The sequence below is a fragment of the Lissotriton helveticus genome, chromosome 7 (assembly GCF_964261635.1).
Source record: "Lissotriton helveticus chromosome 7, aLisHel1.1, whole genome shotgun sequence".
In the NCBI taxonomy this organism is placed as follows: Eukaryota; Metazoa; Chordata; class Amphibia; order Caudata; family Salamandridae; genus Lissotriton; species Lissotriton helveticus.
The window spans coordinates 212,760,381-212,776,560 of NC_136068.1; positions in this window are offsets into that span (position 1 = coordinate 212,760,381).

Here is a 16,180-nt window from a genome sequence, read left to right on the forward strand (position 1 = left end):
CGCTCTACTCAAGAAACCAACAGCGGACCCCACCGACCTCAAGAATTACCGACCCATCTCGCTCCTCCCGTTTCCAGCCAAGGTCATCGAGAAGACCGTCAACAAGCAGATGGCCGCCTTCCTCGAGACGAACGGATCCCTCGACCCCTCACAGTCAGGCTTCCGTGCCAATCACAGCACCGAGACCGCCCTCATCGCCGCCACCGATGACATCCGAGCCCTGATGGACAAGGGAGAAACAGCGGCCCTCATCCTCCTAGACCTCTCCGCGGCTTTCGACACGGTCTGCCACCGCACCCTAATACAGCGTCTCAACAACGCCGGAATCCAGGGGAAGGCACTGGAATGGATCATCTCCTTCCTCGACGGAAGAACACAGAGAGTTCGCCTACCACCGTACAAGTCAGAGGCCTCCGAAGTCATCTGCGGCGTCCCCCAAGGATCATCTCTGAGCCCCACCCTCTTCAACGTCTACATGAGCCCCCTCGCGGCCATCGTACGCAAACACAACCTCAGCATAATCTCCTACGCCGACGATACCCAGCTGATCCTCTCCCTGACCAACGACCCCGCCGCCGCCAGAACCAACCTGCACGAAGGGATGAAAGAGGTAGCCGAGTGGATGACGACCAGCCGCCTGAAACTGAACTCGGACAAGACGGAGGTCCTCATCCTGGGCTCCTCGCCCTCCGCCTGGGACAACTCCTGGTGGCCCCCCGCCCTGGGCACCGCACCCAAACCAACAGACCATGCACGCAACCTGGGCTTCATCCTGGACGCCTCCCTCTCCATGACCAGGCAAGTCAACAGCATCTCCTCGGCGTGCTTCAACATCCTACGCATGCTACGGAAGATCTTCTGGTGGATCCCCACCGAGACCAGGAAGACCGTCACCCAGGCCCTCGTCACCAGCCGACTGGACTACGGCAACGCCCTCTACGCCGGTACCACCGCCAAGCTCCAGAAGAGACTCCAGCGGATCCAGAACGCCTCAGCCAGACTCATCCTCGACATCCCACGTACCAGCCACATCTCCGGACACCTGAGAGACCTTCACTGGCTCCCCGTCAACAAAAGAATCACCTTCCGCCTCCTCACCCACGCACACAAAGCCCTACACGACCAAGGCCCGAGCTACCTCAACAGCCGAGTCAACTTCTACGCTCCCAAACGCCACCTCCGATCAGCCAACCACGCCCTCGCCGCCGTCCCCCGCATCCGAAGAGCGACTACAGGAGGAAGGTCCTTCTCCTACCTGGCCGCCAAGACCTGGAACTCCCTCCCGACCGACCTGCGCCTGACCCAAGACCACCTCTCCTTCAGGAAGAAGCTGAAGACCTGGCTGTTCGAGCAGTAGCGGCACCCCCCCCCCCCCCCCAGCGCCTTGAGACCCTACGGGTAGGTAGCGCGCTTTATAAGTGTCAATGATTGATTGATTGATTGTAGTTCGGACTGGACTGTTCCCATGGGGCACAGGGTCAGCGCTGATTTGCATATCGCCATTGTCTAACCCAGGGTGGTGTGGAGTGGAAAAACGATGGATTTGGGCCCAGATCTTTTGACTGGGGTGAATGTGTGACATTGATCCACATTCTGTCCATCATTGTTGTGTTTGCAGTTACCGCTCTAAGTGTACTGGGGATGCTCAGACGTGAGTCCCAGGCACTCCACACCACTGGAAGCAAGCTAGCCGGGCTGATGAGAGGTGTTACCTCGAAACCGGGCCGGTCCTCGGATGCTTGTTTCCGTTCTGGGAAGGACATGGCTTTTGTAGTTCGGACTGGACTGTTCCCATGGGGCACAGGGTCAGCGCTGATTTGCATATCGCCATTGTCTAACCCAGGGTGGTGTGGAGTGGAAAAACGATGGATTTGGGCCCAGATCTTTTGACTGGGGTGAATGTGTGACATTGATCCACATTCTGTCCATCATTGTTGTGTTTGCAGTTACCGCTCTTAGAGAGACTACTAGGCAGACATTAAGGAGGCTAAAAGTAATTTTTATGCAGAGCGTATTGCCTTGTCCAAAAACAACACTAAAGAAATGTTCGCCATCGTCCCCAAACCTAGCGCCGAGCGCATTGTTCTGCCCACTTCGATGGAATGGTGTGAGAAACTATTGGATTTGTTTATTGATAAAATTCAGGAGATCCAATGAAGTCTAGCTACTAGTATTCCGGGGATGGCCGAACCTTACATCGCAAATCCTTTAGTCTCCACCTCGTTTGCTCCCCCACGAGCGGAATTCTCGCCCATTGAGGCGTTGGACTCTCTGTCCATTCTTAAATCGCTGAAATCGGGCTCTCCAACAGACCCGTGTCTGGCTAGGCTGTTAGCAGGGGTTGCTGAGGTGATCAATCCAGAGGTGAACACCATCTTAAATCTATCCCTCCAGACTGCCACTGTCGCTTTGACATGGAAGCAGACCAATTTGCTCCTGCTTTTTAAGAAGCCCTCCCTGGATCCAGCTCTACTCGTCAGCTATCGCCCTATTTCTCTTCTTCCGGCAGTCGCAAAGGTGTGCGAGAAAGCTGTCTTTAATAATAATAATAGGGAGGTTTATAAAGCGCCTTGTTACGCACACCGGCGTGTCCCCGCGCTATAGTGAGTGGGAGTAACAGAGTCACAACAAAGAAACGGAGCTAGTCTACTGGATAAACAGATGAGTTTTGAGTTTCCCCCTGAATCTGGACTCTGATGATTCAAGGCGGAGTTCTAGCGGGAGCCTATTCCAGCTTCTCGCTGCTAGAAACCGGAAGGACCTTCCCCCCATACGTGCCTTTTTTACTTTTGGAATTTTTAGTAGCCCGAGCCCGAAGATCTCAAGGCTCGGGCAGGCTCGTAGGGAGTAATAAAGTTCTGTAATGGCTTCGGTGCATTGCCTCATATAATACGGTGTCACGTGCACAGAGCCTTAAACTCAATTCTGCTCCTGACTGGAAGCCAATGGAGTGCCTGCAGCGCTGCCTTGGAGGCAGATATTTTGGGTAGCCTCAGGACCAAGCGAGCCGCTGCATTTTGTAACACCTGAAGGTGGTCAAGGCTCTTTCCCGTGGCACCCAAATAAAGAAGATTGCCATAATCCAATCTTGCAGTGACCAAGCCATGCACCAGCGTCTTACGGGCCTCCGTGGGGAGAAGCTCCAGAGACTTCCGCAGGCCTTTCAGAACGCCAAAGCATACCCCCACCACGCGACTAATCTGGGGCACAAATGTTAGCTGCGCATCGAGCCAAATGTCCAGGTTTTTGGCTTCCTGACAAGGAGTAGGGGCCGACCCCAGACAGGACGGCCACCATGCCGACGACCACACCGACGGGCCCCCCCCCACCACGAGCACTTCCGTTTTGCTACCATTCAGCCTCAGGCAGTTGGTCGACATCCAGGATGCAAGCTCCTGCATGCATGCTCTGAACCTGTCAGCAGTAAGACCGGGCGTGCGCGATAGGAAGATGACCAGCTGCGTGTCATCGGCATAGGACACTATGGGCAGCCCGTGGGCCTCAACTTTGGCTGCCACTGGGGAGACATATAGGTTAAAATAGGTAGGGCTCAGGGACGAACCCTGAGGTATGCCCTGACCCAAGTTGATGTCTCTAGAGTAGCAGTCCCCCAGCCGGACCTGAAAACTCCTGTCTACCAGGAATGACTGAATCCATTTCAGCGCGGCACCTGAAATCCCACCTTCATTCAGACACTGCAGCAGAGTGACATGTGCTACAGTGTCAAATGCCACGCTGAGATCCAGGAGGACCAGGGCCATAGTTTGGCCCTCATCCACCCCCTGTCTGATGGTCTCGACCGCCATAAGCAGGGCCGACTCAGTAGAGTGGCGGGGTCAGAATCCAAACTGAGTGGCGTGAAGAAGATTAGCTTCTTCCACATATTCCATCAGCTGGATGTTCACCACCTTCTCCGCCACTTTAGCCATATAGAGTAGAAGAGATATGGGGCGGAGGTTCTCCAGTTTCTCAAAGCTGATGTTCGGCTTTTTTTGAAGAGGGAGTACCACCGCCTGTTTCCACCCTGTAGGTACCGTATGGGTCCCAAAAGATACCTCCAGCAGATGTCTGATATAAGGTTCAAGGGTCACCAGGCTTTCTGCGAGTCGCTTGGGCGAGGCAGGATCCCTCGGGGAGCCCGAATTTATCGATCTGCAGATCTGTATAAGTACCTCCGGGGAAGGGGAAATACATTTCTCCAATCCCTGTCGTCCCCTAACTACCCCTGTATCTTCTGAAAACTCGGACCCTATTACAATTTGCCCCGGAAAAAAAGAGGAGTACATTTTTGCCACTTTATCTGCGAAGAATTCTGCAATACGGTTACATGAGTCCACAGAACAATCCGCCGGCGCAGCGGAGGACTTCGCGGTGGAAATAGATTTATAGATTTTAAACAATTCCTTCGCGGAGTTCTCTGCCTCCCTAATCCTCTTGGCAAAGTGGGCTGCCTTAGCCCTTCTAATCAGCCCATGGTAGGCTCGCCTCTTTGCCAAGTACTCCTGTTTTGCCTGGCTCGAGAAGGCCACCCTCCACTGCCTCTCACAGCGCTTAAATGCCGCCTTTGCCAACCGCAGCTCGTCGTTAAATCAAGGAGCCGTTCTCTGTGAGCGGCGGCCCGCATTAGTCAAACATAGCGGGGCGGTAAAGTCCAAAGCCTCTGTAATGCGCTTATCCAAATTACTGCTAGCTGTTTCCATATCCTCCCCGCCCGCTCGCCCTCCTTTGGTAAGTGCTTCGTCAAACCTGGCCTGAGAGAATTTTGCCCATTTCCGGCTAGGATAGTTACGGGGTGCCTGTTCCAGTGCTCTTGCACCCGGAATCAGCACCACAAACGGCACAAGGAAGTGGTCTGACCAGGGAACCGGGATGGTAGGTTTGATCTCCACTTCCCCCCAGTTAGCAAATATCGGGTCCAACAAATGGCCCTGCTGATGGGTGGGGGTCTTAACTCTCATGTCTAACTGTAATGCCTGCAATTCCCGACAGAAACTAACCGCCCCTCTGTCCAGAGGATCTTCCATATGCATATTCAGATCCCCTAGCACGAGGAACTTGTCTCTGCGTAGAGCGGCTTCAGTAATACCTTCTACCAAGCTGTCTGTAAACCTGGTGTGAGGACCCGGAGGTGTGTAAATCAGGAAGCCCTTCACTGTAGTACCTGCGTTCACCCTGATAGTGAAGGCGCCTACCTCGCTCTCCGTAACCGTCATTTGCTCCATTTGGCAGCACAGAGGCTGCTTGAAGACAATGGCTATGCCTCCGCCTCTACCCGTCGGCCTGTCTTGCCTGACCATCAGATATCCTTCCGGCAAAGCCTCGATAATATCCGGGTCAGAGTGCGCATCTAGCCACGTTTCCGTAAGGAAAAGGAGATCAAATTGTTTTTCTGTAAGGAGATTATAGATATCCAGTCTATGTTTGTGCAAAGATCTAACATTAAGTAACCCGCAAACCAGACTGGTATACTCCTGTTCTCCCTTACCTCCCGTACTGCACACAAATTGACAGCGCTTACATCCTGTGTCCTCCTCCACTCTCATGCTATGGAGGCACAAGTTAGGGGTGCCTCTACAGAAGCACAGGAGTTGTTCTCTGCTCCACTGCGTTCTTACCACAACCTGACCAGGGGTAGGGGCCCTGGCCCGTGCCCAGCCACGGGCGGGCACACAAGGGCTCGCCTTTGGCGCGCCGCCGGCGCGCCCGCTGTGCTCGTCCGCTGCGCTGCCGAGTAGGCATCCGCCTTTTAACCCCCCTAGCGTCTAGGAAGACTAGAGTGCTGACCGTCCTCTCTTTAGGCAGCTGGCAACCTTTTTTGAGTCATCTGGTGCCCTCCACCCTGCCCAATCCGGGTTCAGGGCATCCTATAGCACAGAGACTGCTCTTGTTGAAATGACGGAGGCAATAAGGTAATGTCTGGGTGCGGGCGGCGGAGCGGCCTTGATTTTGCTGGACCTCTCTGCTGCCTTGGATACGGTCCCCCATCAATAACTTCTTGCTCGTCTTTCTAGCATTGGTGTGTCTGGTCATGCTTGGGATTGGCTTAAATCCTTCTAGAGGACCGTACCCAGCAGGTCTGGTTGCCACCTTTTTTATTGACTCCCAGGAGGGTGGCTAGGGGAGTTCCGCAGGGCTCTACTTTGAGCCCTCTGATTTTCAATATTTGCATCACGCCCCTGATCTATCTTGCAGAGGAGCTGGGAGCTAAAATCATAGCCTACACGGATGATACCCAGCTCCTCTTCACTTGGAGTGAAAATGATCTGTCCCTGGTTGCAGCTCAAATCTGTCTCTCTGCCATTTTCAAATGGCTCACACGGGCACTGTTGAAGTGCAACGAGGACAAGTCAGAGGTACTCTTGTATAGATCTTTCCCTGCATCTTTCAGGGAGTCCCTGTGGCCTTCAGAGTATCCCCGGCATAATTCAACTGGCGACCCTGCTAAGAACTTAGGAGTCTGGTTTGGGGAAGACCTTAGGTCTCCACGCAGATAAAGAGACTTGCAGAGATATGCTTCGCCACCTTAAAATCACTCAGAAAGTTTCTTCCCCTGTTACCCAGACCAGCCAAAGAAATGGTGACCCGCGCCCTCATTTTGTCTCGCATCGATTATGCCAATGGTCTGTACTTTGGTCTGCCAGGGTATCAGCTAAAAAACTGCAAACAATACAGAATGCGGCAGCTAGGGTTTTGCTGCAAATTCCAGAAAGATCAAGCGTGAAACAGTTTCTGCATGATCTCCATTGGCTTCCTGTGGCCCACTGAGTTCTATTCGAAGGTCTCACTTTGGCTCATAGAGCCTTGCATGGCTTGGGGCCGGTCTATCTTCAGAAGCATTTTGCCTACTATGCCCCTCACAGAACTCTCCGCTCTGCTTCACAATGACTTGCAGTGGTTCCTCGCTTCCGCAGGACTCGCCTAGGGGACAACTCTTTTTCTGTCAAAGCAGCAGCGGCCTGGAATTCCCTCCCTTTGGAGTTGCGGAATATCCAATATCCTAGGCTATTCAAGAAACAGTTAAAGGCTTTTCATTTTACCTAGCCATCTTACTCCTGTCCCTTTTTGCTGTCACGCTCTCCACTCATGCCAGGACAATCCTGAGTATCTGTGCGCGCTACAAATACACCATAACATAACAAATAAGAGAGCTCAGTGGACTAAAGTACAGACTGCAATGGGCCAGATTCACAAAGCCATTTGCTCTTGTAAATGAGACATTCAAGGCAAAAGGTTGGATTCAATGCTACAAGGAATTTACAAAAGGTGACCTTGCAGTCGTAAATCATTATACTCACTTGTAATATTACTCCGCAATTTGTGATGTATGAGAGTAAGGGCCAGATGTACGAGCATTCCATTTTGCGGGTCGCAAATTGCAATTTTTGTGTCTTTCAATTTGCAACTCGCAAAACGGAATGTACTAACGTGTCTCAGACACATTTAGCGATTCTCAATGGGGTTGCAAATGACCTGCCTCATAAAGACTCATGAGGCAGGTCGCAAGTTGCGATCCATTGTGAATGGGCAACAATCATAGGGATGATGGTCTGCTGGGAACAGCAGGCCACCATGTCTCTGTTTGCTTTTTAAATAATATCCACGGGTGTAAGCAGACTGTTAGAACCACAAAAGACCTAAAAAACGTAACCATTAACCTATATACCTCTAGCAGGCTACAGAAGGAAAAATCCTATAATAGGACGGATTACCATCACTCACCAATGGTGACATGCTTCATCATAGGGGTCTCCTCCTGGTGTCACACTAGTGGCACAAAGGGCTACAACCCTTTCAAAAGAAAGGGGAGCTGGCAGATGTGGGTTTTTTAAAAGCTATACAAATTTAAGCGATAAAACGCTGTGTTTAGACCTACAGATGCGAGTAATCGATTAGTGTGGGAGTGCTAGGTGCAGTGCGAAGAGACTGTGAATTAGTGAATTAAAATTGACAGCTGAGAGAAAAAAAAACTTTTATTTATATCTCTCAAAGGTCAAACCTTAAAACAGTGCAAAACGACAGTTTTCAACAAATAACTGTCTGAATGTGAAGGATTCAGAAAAGGGGGTGGTGATGAACAGAGTGTCTGAATTAAGCAGACCACTCTTACCCAGTCCAAAGATCAGGGCTTGATCCATCACCGTTATTTAGCTCACTGCCCCATCCCAACTCAGAACCTGGCTATATGCAAATTAGTCTGTCCCTGGCCCAGTGCATCATGGGAACAGGGCAGACCAAACTACCAAGCCAATTCTTCACCAGAAAGGAGAAAAGCTTCCGGGGACCGGTTTCTGGCATTTCAGCCGTCGTCGGCCCGGCTTGCTTGAATCCTGATGGAGCAGTGAGCAAGGGACTCATGTCTGAGTATACCCTGCCACACCTATAGTGGCCAAAAACGATTCAGAAAAGGGGGTGGTGATGAACAGAGTATCTGAATTAAGCAGACCACTCTTACCCAGTCCAAAGATCAGGGCTTGATCCATCACCGTTATTTAGCTCACTGCCCCATCCCAGCTCAGAACCTGGCTATATGCAAATTAGTCTGTCCCTGGCCCAGTGCATCATGGGAACAGGGCAGACCAAACTACCATGCCAATTCTTCACCAGAAAGGAGAAAAGCTTCCGGGGACCGGTTTCTGGCATTTCAGCCGTCGTCGGCCCGGCTTGCTTGAATCCTGATGGAGCAGTGAGCAAGGGACTCATGTCTGAGTATACCCTGCCACACCTATAGTGGCCAAAAATGATTCAGAAAAGGGGGTGGTGATGAACAGAGTGTCTGAATTAAGCAGACCACTCTTACCCAGTCCAAAGATCAGGGCTTGATCCATCACCGTTATTTAGCTCACTGCCCCATCCCAGCTCAGAACCTGGCTATATGCAAATTAGTCTGCCCCTGGCCCAGTGCATCATGGGAAAAGGGCAGACCAAACTACCAAGCCAATTCTTCACCAGAAAGGAGAAAAGCTTCCGGGGACCGGTTTCTGGCATTTCAGCCGCCGTCGGCCCGGCTTGCTTGAATCCTGATGGAGCAGTGAGCAAGGGACTCATGTCTGAGTATACCCTGCCACACCTATAGTGGCCAAAAACGATTCAGAAAAGGGGGTGGTGATGAACAGAGTGTCTGAAATAAGCAGACCACTCTTACCCAGTCCAAAGATCAGGGCTTGATCCATCACCGTTATTTAGCTCACTGCCCCATCCCAGCTCAGAACCTGGCTATATGCAAATTAGTCTGCCCCTGGCCCAGTGCATCATGGGAACAGGGCAGACCAAACTACCAAGCCAATTCTTTACCAGAAAGGAGAAAAGCTTCCGGGGACCGGTTTCTGGCATTTCAGCCGTCGTCGGCCCAGCTTGCTTGAATCCTGATGGAGCAGTGAGCAAGGGACTCATGTCTGAGTATACCCAGCCACACCTATAGTGGCCAAAAACGATTCAGAAAAGGGGGTGGTGATGAACAGAGTGTCTGAATTAAGCAGACCACTCTTACCCAGTCCAAAGATCAGGGCTTGATCCATCACCGTTATTTAGCTCACTGCCCCATCCCAGCTCAGAACCTGGCTATATGCAAATTAGTCTGTCCCTGGCCCAGTGCATCATGGGAACAGGGCAGACCAAACTACCAAGCCAATTCTTCACCAGAAAGGAGAAAAGCTTCCGGGGACCGGTTTCTGGCATTTCAGCCGTCGTCGGCCCGGCTTGCTTGAATCCTGATGGAGCAGTGAGCAAGGGACTCATGTCTGAGTATACCCTGCCACACCTATAGTGGCCAAAAATGATTCAGAAAAGGGGGTGGTGATGAACAGAGTGTCTGAATTAAGCAGACCACTCTTACCCAGTCCAAAGATCAGGGCTTGATCCATCACCGTTATTTAGCTCACTGCCCCATCCCAGCTCAGAACCTGGCTATATGCAAATTAGTCTGCCCCTGGCCCAGTGCATCATGGGAACAGGGCAGACCGAACTACCAAGCCAATTCTTCACCAGAAAGGAGAAAAGCTTCCGGGGACCGGTTTCTGGCATTTCAGCCGCCGTCGGCCCGGCTTGCTTGAATCCTGATGGAGCAGTGAGCAAGGGACTCATGTCTGAGTATACCCTGCCACACCTATAGTGGCCAAAAATGATTCAGAAAAGGGGGTGGTGATGAACAGAGTGTCTGAATTAAGCAGACCACTCTTACCCAGTCCAAAGATCAGGGCTTGATCCATCACCGTTATTTAGCTCACTGCCCCATCCCAGATCAGAACCTGGCTATATGCAAATTAGTCTGTCCCTGGCCCAGTGCATCATGGGAACAGGGCAGACCAAACTACCAAGCCAATTCTTCACCAGAAAGGAGAAAAGCTTCCGGGGACCGGTTTCTGGCATTTCAGCCGTCGTCGGCCCGGCTTGCTTGAATCCTGATGGAGCAGTGAGCAAGGGACTCATGTCTGAGTATACCCTGCCACACCTATAGTGGCCAAAAACGATTCAGAAAAGGGGGTGGTGATGAACAGAGTGTCTGAATTAAGCAGACCACTCTTACCCAGTCCAAAGATCAGGGCTTGATCCATCACCGTTATTTAGCTCACTGCCCCATCCCAGCTCAGGACCTGGCTATATGCAAATTAGTCTGTCCCTGGCCCAGTGCATCATGGGAACAGGGCAGACCAAACTACCAAGCCAATTCTTCACCAGAAAGGAGAAAAGCTTCCGGGGACCGGTTTCTGGCATTTCAGCCGTCGTCGGCCCGGCTTGCTTGAATCCTGAAGGAGCAGTGAGCAAGGGACTCATGTCTGAGTATACCCTGCCACACCTATAGTGGCCAAAAACGATTCAGAAAAGGGGGTGGTGATGAACAGAGTGTCTGAATTAAGCAGACCACTCTTACCCAGTCCAAAGATCAGGGCTTGATCCATCACTTTTTGCTGTCACGCTCTCCACTCACGCCAGGACAATCCTGAGTATCTGTGCACGCTACAAATACACCATAACATAACATAAATAAGAGAGCTCAGTGGACTAAAGTACAGACTGCAATGGGCCAGATTCACAAAGCCATTTGCTCTTGTAAATGAGACATTCAAGGCAAAAGGTTGGATTCAATGCTACAAGGAATTTACAAAAGGTGACCTTGCAGTCGTAAATCATTATACTCACTTGTAATATTACTCCACAATTTGTGATGTATGAGAGTAAGGGCCAGATGTACGACCATTCCATTTTGCGGGTCGCAAATTGCAATTTTTGTGTCTTTCAATTTGCAACTCGCAAAACGGAATGTACTAACGTGTCTCAGACACATTTAGCGATTCTCAATGGGGTTGCAAATGACCTGCCTCATAAAGACTCATGAGGCAGGTCGCAAGTTGCGATCCATTGTGAATGGGCAACAATCATAGGGATGATGGTCTGCTGGGAACAGCAGGCCACCATGTCTCTGTTTGCTTTTTAAATAATATCCACGGGTGTAAGCAGACTGTTAGAACCACAAAAGACCTAAAAAATGTAACCATTAACCTATATACCTCTAGCAGGCTACAGAAGGAAAAATCGTATAATAGGACAGATTACCATCACTCACCAATGGTGACATGCTTCATCATAGGGGTCTCCTCCTGGTGTCACACTAGTGGCACAAAGGGCTACAACCCTTTCAAAAGAAAGGGGAGCTGGAGGATGTGGGGTTTTTAAAAGCTATACAAATTTAAGCGATAAAACGCTGTGTTTAGACCTACAGATGCGAGTAATCGATTAGTGTGGGAGTGCTAGGTGCAGTGCGAAGAGACTGTGAATTAGTGAATTAAAATTGACAGCTGAGAGAAAAAAAACTTTTATTTATATCTCTCAAAGGTCAAACCTTAAAACAGTGCAAAACGTCAGTTTTCAACAAATAACTGTCTGAATGTGAAGGATTCAGAAAAGGGGGTGGTGATGAACAGAGTGTCTGAATTAAGCAGACCACTCTTACCCAGTCCAAAGATCAGGGCTTGATCCATCACCGTTATTTAGCTCACTGCCCCATCCCAGCTCAGAACCTGGCTATATGCAAATTAGTCTGTCCCTGGCCCAGTGCATCATGGGAACAGGGCAGACCAAACTACCAAGCCAATTCTTCACCAGAAAGGAGAAAAGCTTCCGGGGACCGGTTTCTGGCATTTCAGCCGTCGTCGGCCCGGCTTGCTTGAATCCTGATGGAGCAGTGAGCAAGGGACTCATGTCTGAGTATACCCTGCCACACCTATAGTGGCCAAAAACGATTCAGAAAAGGGGGTGGTGATGAACAGAGTGTCTGAATTAAGCAGACCACTCTTACCCAGTCCAAAGATCAGGGCTTGATCCATCACCGTTATTTAGCTCACTGCCCCATCCCAGCTCAGAACCTGGCTATATGCAAATTAGTCTGTCCCTGGCCCAGTGCATCATGGGAACAGGGCAGACCAAACTACCAAGCCAATTCTTCACCAGAAAGGAGAAAAGCTTCCGGGGACCGGTTTCTGGCATTTCAGCCGTCGTCGGCCCGGCTTGCTTGAATCCTGATGGAGCAGTGAGCAAGGGACTCATGTCTGAGTATACCCTGCCACACCTATAGTGGCCAAAAATGATTCAGAAAAGGGGGTGGTGATGAACAGAGTGTCTGAATTAAGCAGACCACTCTTACCCAGTCCAAAGATCAGGGCTTGATCCATCACCGTTATTTAGCTCACTGCCCCATCCCAGCTCAGAACCTGGCTATATGCAAATTAGTCTGCCCCTGGCCCAGTGCATCATGGGAACAGGGCAGACCAAACTACCAAGCCAATTCTTCACCAGAAAGGAGAAAAGCTTCCGGGGACCGGTTTCTGGCATTTCAGCCGCCGTCGGCCCGGCTTGCTTGAATCCTGATGGAGCAGTGAGCAAGGGACTCATGTCTGAGTATACCCTGCCACACCTATAGTGGCCAAAAACGATTCAGAAAAGGGGGTGGTGATGAACAGAGTGTCTGAAATAAGCAGACCACTCTTACCCAGTCCAAAGATCAGGGCTTGATCCATCACCGTTATTTAGCTCACTGCCCCATCCCAGCTCAGAACCTGGCTATATGCAAATTAGTCTGCCCCTGGCCCAGTGCATCATGGGAACACGGCAGACCAAACTACCAAGCCAATTCTTCACCAGAAAGGAGAAAAGCTTCCGGGGACCGGTTTCTGGCATTTCAGCCGTCGTCGGCCCGGCTTGCTTGAATCCTGATGGAGCAGTGAGCAAGGGACTCATGTCTGAGTATACCCTGCCACACCTATAGTGGCCAAAAATGATTCAGAAAAGGGGGTGGTGATGAACAGAGTGTCTGAATTAAGCAGACCACTCTTACCCAGTCCAAAGATCAGGGCTTGATCCATCACCGTTATTTAGCTCACTGCCCCATCCCAGATCAGAACCTGGCTATATGCAAATTAGTCTGTCCCTGGCCCAGTGCATCATGGGAACAGGGCAGACCAAACTACCAAGCCAATTCTTCACCAGAAAGGAGAAAAGCTTCCGGGGACCGGTTTCTGGCATTTCAGCCGTCGTCGGCCCGGCTTGCTTGAATCCTGATGGAGCAGTGAGCAAGGAACTCATGTCTGAGTATACCCTGCCACACCTATAGTGGCCAAAAACGATTCAGAAAAGGGGGTGGTGATGAACAGAGTGTCTGAATTAAGCAGATCCCTCTTACCCAGTCCAAAGATCAGGGCTTGATCCATCACCGTTATTTAGCTCACTGCCCCATCCCAGCTCAGAACCTGGCTATATGCAAATTAGTCTGTCCCTGGCCCAGTGCATCATGGGAACAGGGCAGACCAAACTACCAAGCCAATTCTTCACCAGAAAGGAGAAAAGCTTCCGGGGACCGGTTTCTGGCATTTCAGCCGTCGTCGGCCCGGCTTGCTTGAATCCTGAAGGAGCAGTGAGCAAGGGACTCATGTCTGAGTATACCCTGCCACACCTATAGTGGCCAAAAACGATTCAGAAAAGGGGGTGGTGATGAACAGAGTGTCTGAATTAAGCAGACCACTCTTACCCAGTCCAAAGATCAGGGCTTGATCCATCACTTTTTGCTGTCACGCTCTCCACTCACGCCAGGACAATCCTGAGTATCTGTGCACGCTACAAATACACCATAACATAACATAAATAAGAGAGCTCAGTGGACTAAAGTACAGACTGCAATGGGCCAGATTCACAAAGCCATTTGCTCTTGTAAATGAGACATTCAAGGCAAAAGGTTGGATTCAATGCTACAAGGAATTTACAAAAGGTGACCTTGCAGTCGTAAATCATTATACTCACTTGTAATATTACTCCGCAATTTGTGATGTATGAGAGTAAGGGCCAGATGTACGACCATTCCATTTTGCGGGTCGCAAATTGCAATTTTTGTGTCTTTCAATTTGCAACTCGCAAAACGGAATGTACTAACGTGTCTCAGACACATTTAGCGATTCTCAATGGGGTTGCAAATGACCTGCCTCATAAAGACTCATGAGGCAGGTCGCAAGTTGCGATCCATTGTGAATGGGCAACAATCATAGGGATGATGGTCTGCTGGGAACAGCAGGCCACCATGTCTCTGTTTGCTTTTTAAATAATATCCACGGGTGTAAGCAGACTGTTAGAACCACAAAAGACCTAAAAAATGTAACCATTAACCTATATACCTCTAGCAGGCTACAGAAGGAAAAATCGTATAATAGGACAGATTACCATCACTCACCAATGGTGACATGCTTCATCATAGGGGTCTCCTCCTGGTGTCACACTAGTGGCAGAAAGGGCTACAACCCTTTCAAAAGAAAGGGGAGCTGGAGGATGTGGGGTTTTTAAAAGCTATACAAATTAAAGCGATAAAACGCTGTGTTTAGACCTACAGATGCGAGTAATCGATTAGTGTGGGAGTGCTAGGTGCAGTGCGAAGAGACTGTGAATTAGTGAATTAAAATTGACAGCTGAGAGAAAAAAAACTTTTATTTATATCTCTCAAAGGTCAAACCTTAAAACAGTGCAAAACGTCAGTTTTCAACAAATAACTGTCTGAATGTGAAGGATTCAGAAAAGGGGGTGGTGATGAACAGAGTGTCTGAATTAAGCAGACCACTCTTACCCAGTCCAAAGATCAGGGCTTGATCCATCACCGTTATTTAGCTCACTGCCCCATCCCAGCTCAGAACCTGGCTATATGCAAATTAGTCTGTCCCTGGCCCAGTGCATCATGGGAACAGGGCAGACCAAACTACCAAGCCAATTCTTCACCAGAAAGGAGAAAAGCTTCCGGGGACCGGTTTCTGGCATTTCAGCCGTCGTCGGCCCGGCTTGCTTGAATCCTGATGGAGCAGTGAGCAAGGGACTCATGTCTGAGTATACCCTGCCACACCTATAGTGGCCAAAAACGATTCAGAAAAGGGGGTGGTGATGAACAGAGTGTCTGAATTAAGCAGACCACTCTTACCCAGTCCAAAGATCAGGGCTTGATCCATCACCGTTATTTAGCTCACTGCCCCATCCCAGCTCAGAACCTGGCTATATGCAAATTAGTCTGTCCCTGGACCAGTGCATCATGGGAACAGGGCAGACCAAACTACCAAGCCAATTCTTCACCAGAAAGGAGAAAAGCTTCCGGGGACCGGTTTCTGGCATTTCAGCCGTCGTCGGCCCGGCTTGCTTGAATCCTGATGGAGCAGTGAGCAAGGGACTCATGTCTGAGTATACCCTGCCACACCTATAGTGGCCAAAAATGATTCAGAAAAGGGGGTGGTGATGAACAGAGTGTCTGAATTAAGCAGACCACTCTTACCCAGTCCAAAGATCAGGGCTTGATCCATCACCGTTATTTAGCTCACTGCCCCATCCCAGCTCAGAACCTGGCTATATGCAAATTAGTCTGCCCCTGGCCCAGTGCATCATGGGAACAGGGCAGACCAAACTACCAAGCCAATTCTTCACCAGAAAGGAGAAAAGCTTCCGGGGACCGGTTTCTGGCATTTCAGCCGCCGTCGGCCCGGCTTGCTTGAATCCTGATGGAGCAGTGAGCAAGGGACTCATGTCTGAGTATACCCTGCCACACCTATAGTGGCCAAAAACGATTCAGAAAAGGGGGTGGTGATGAACAGAGTGTCTGAAATAAGCAGACCACTCTTACCCAGTCCAAAGATCAGGGCTTGATCCATCACCGTTATTTAGCTCACTG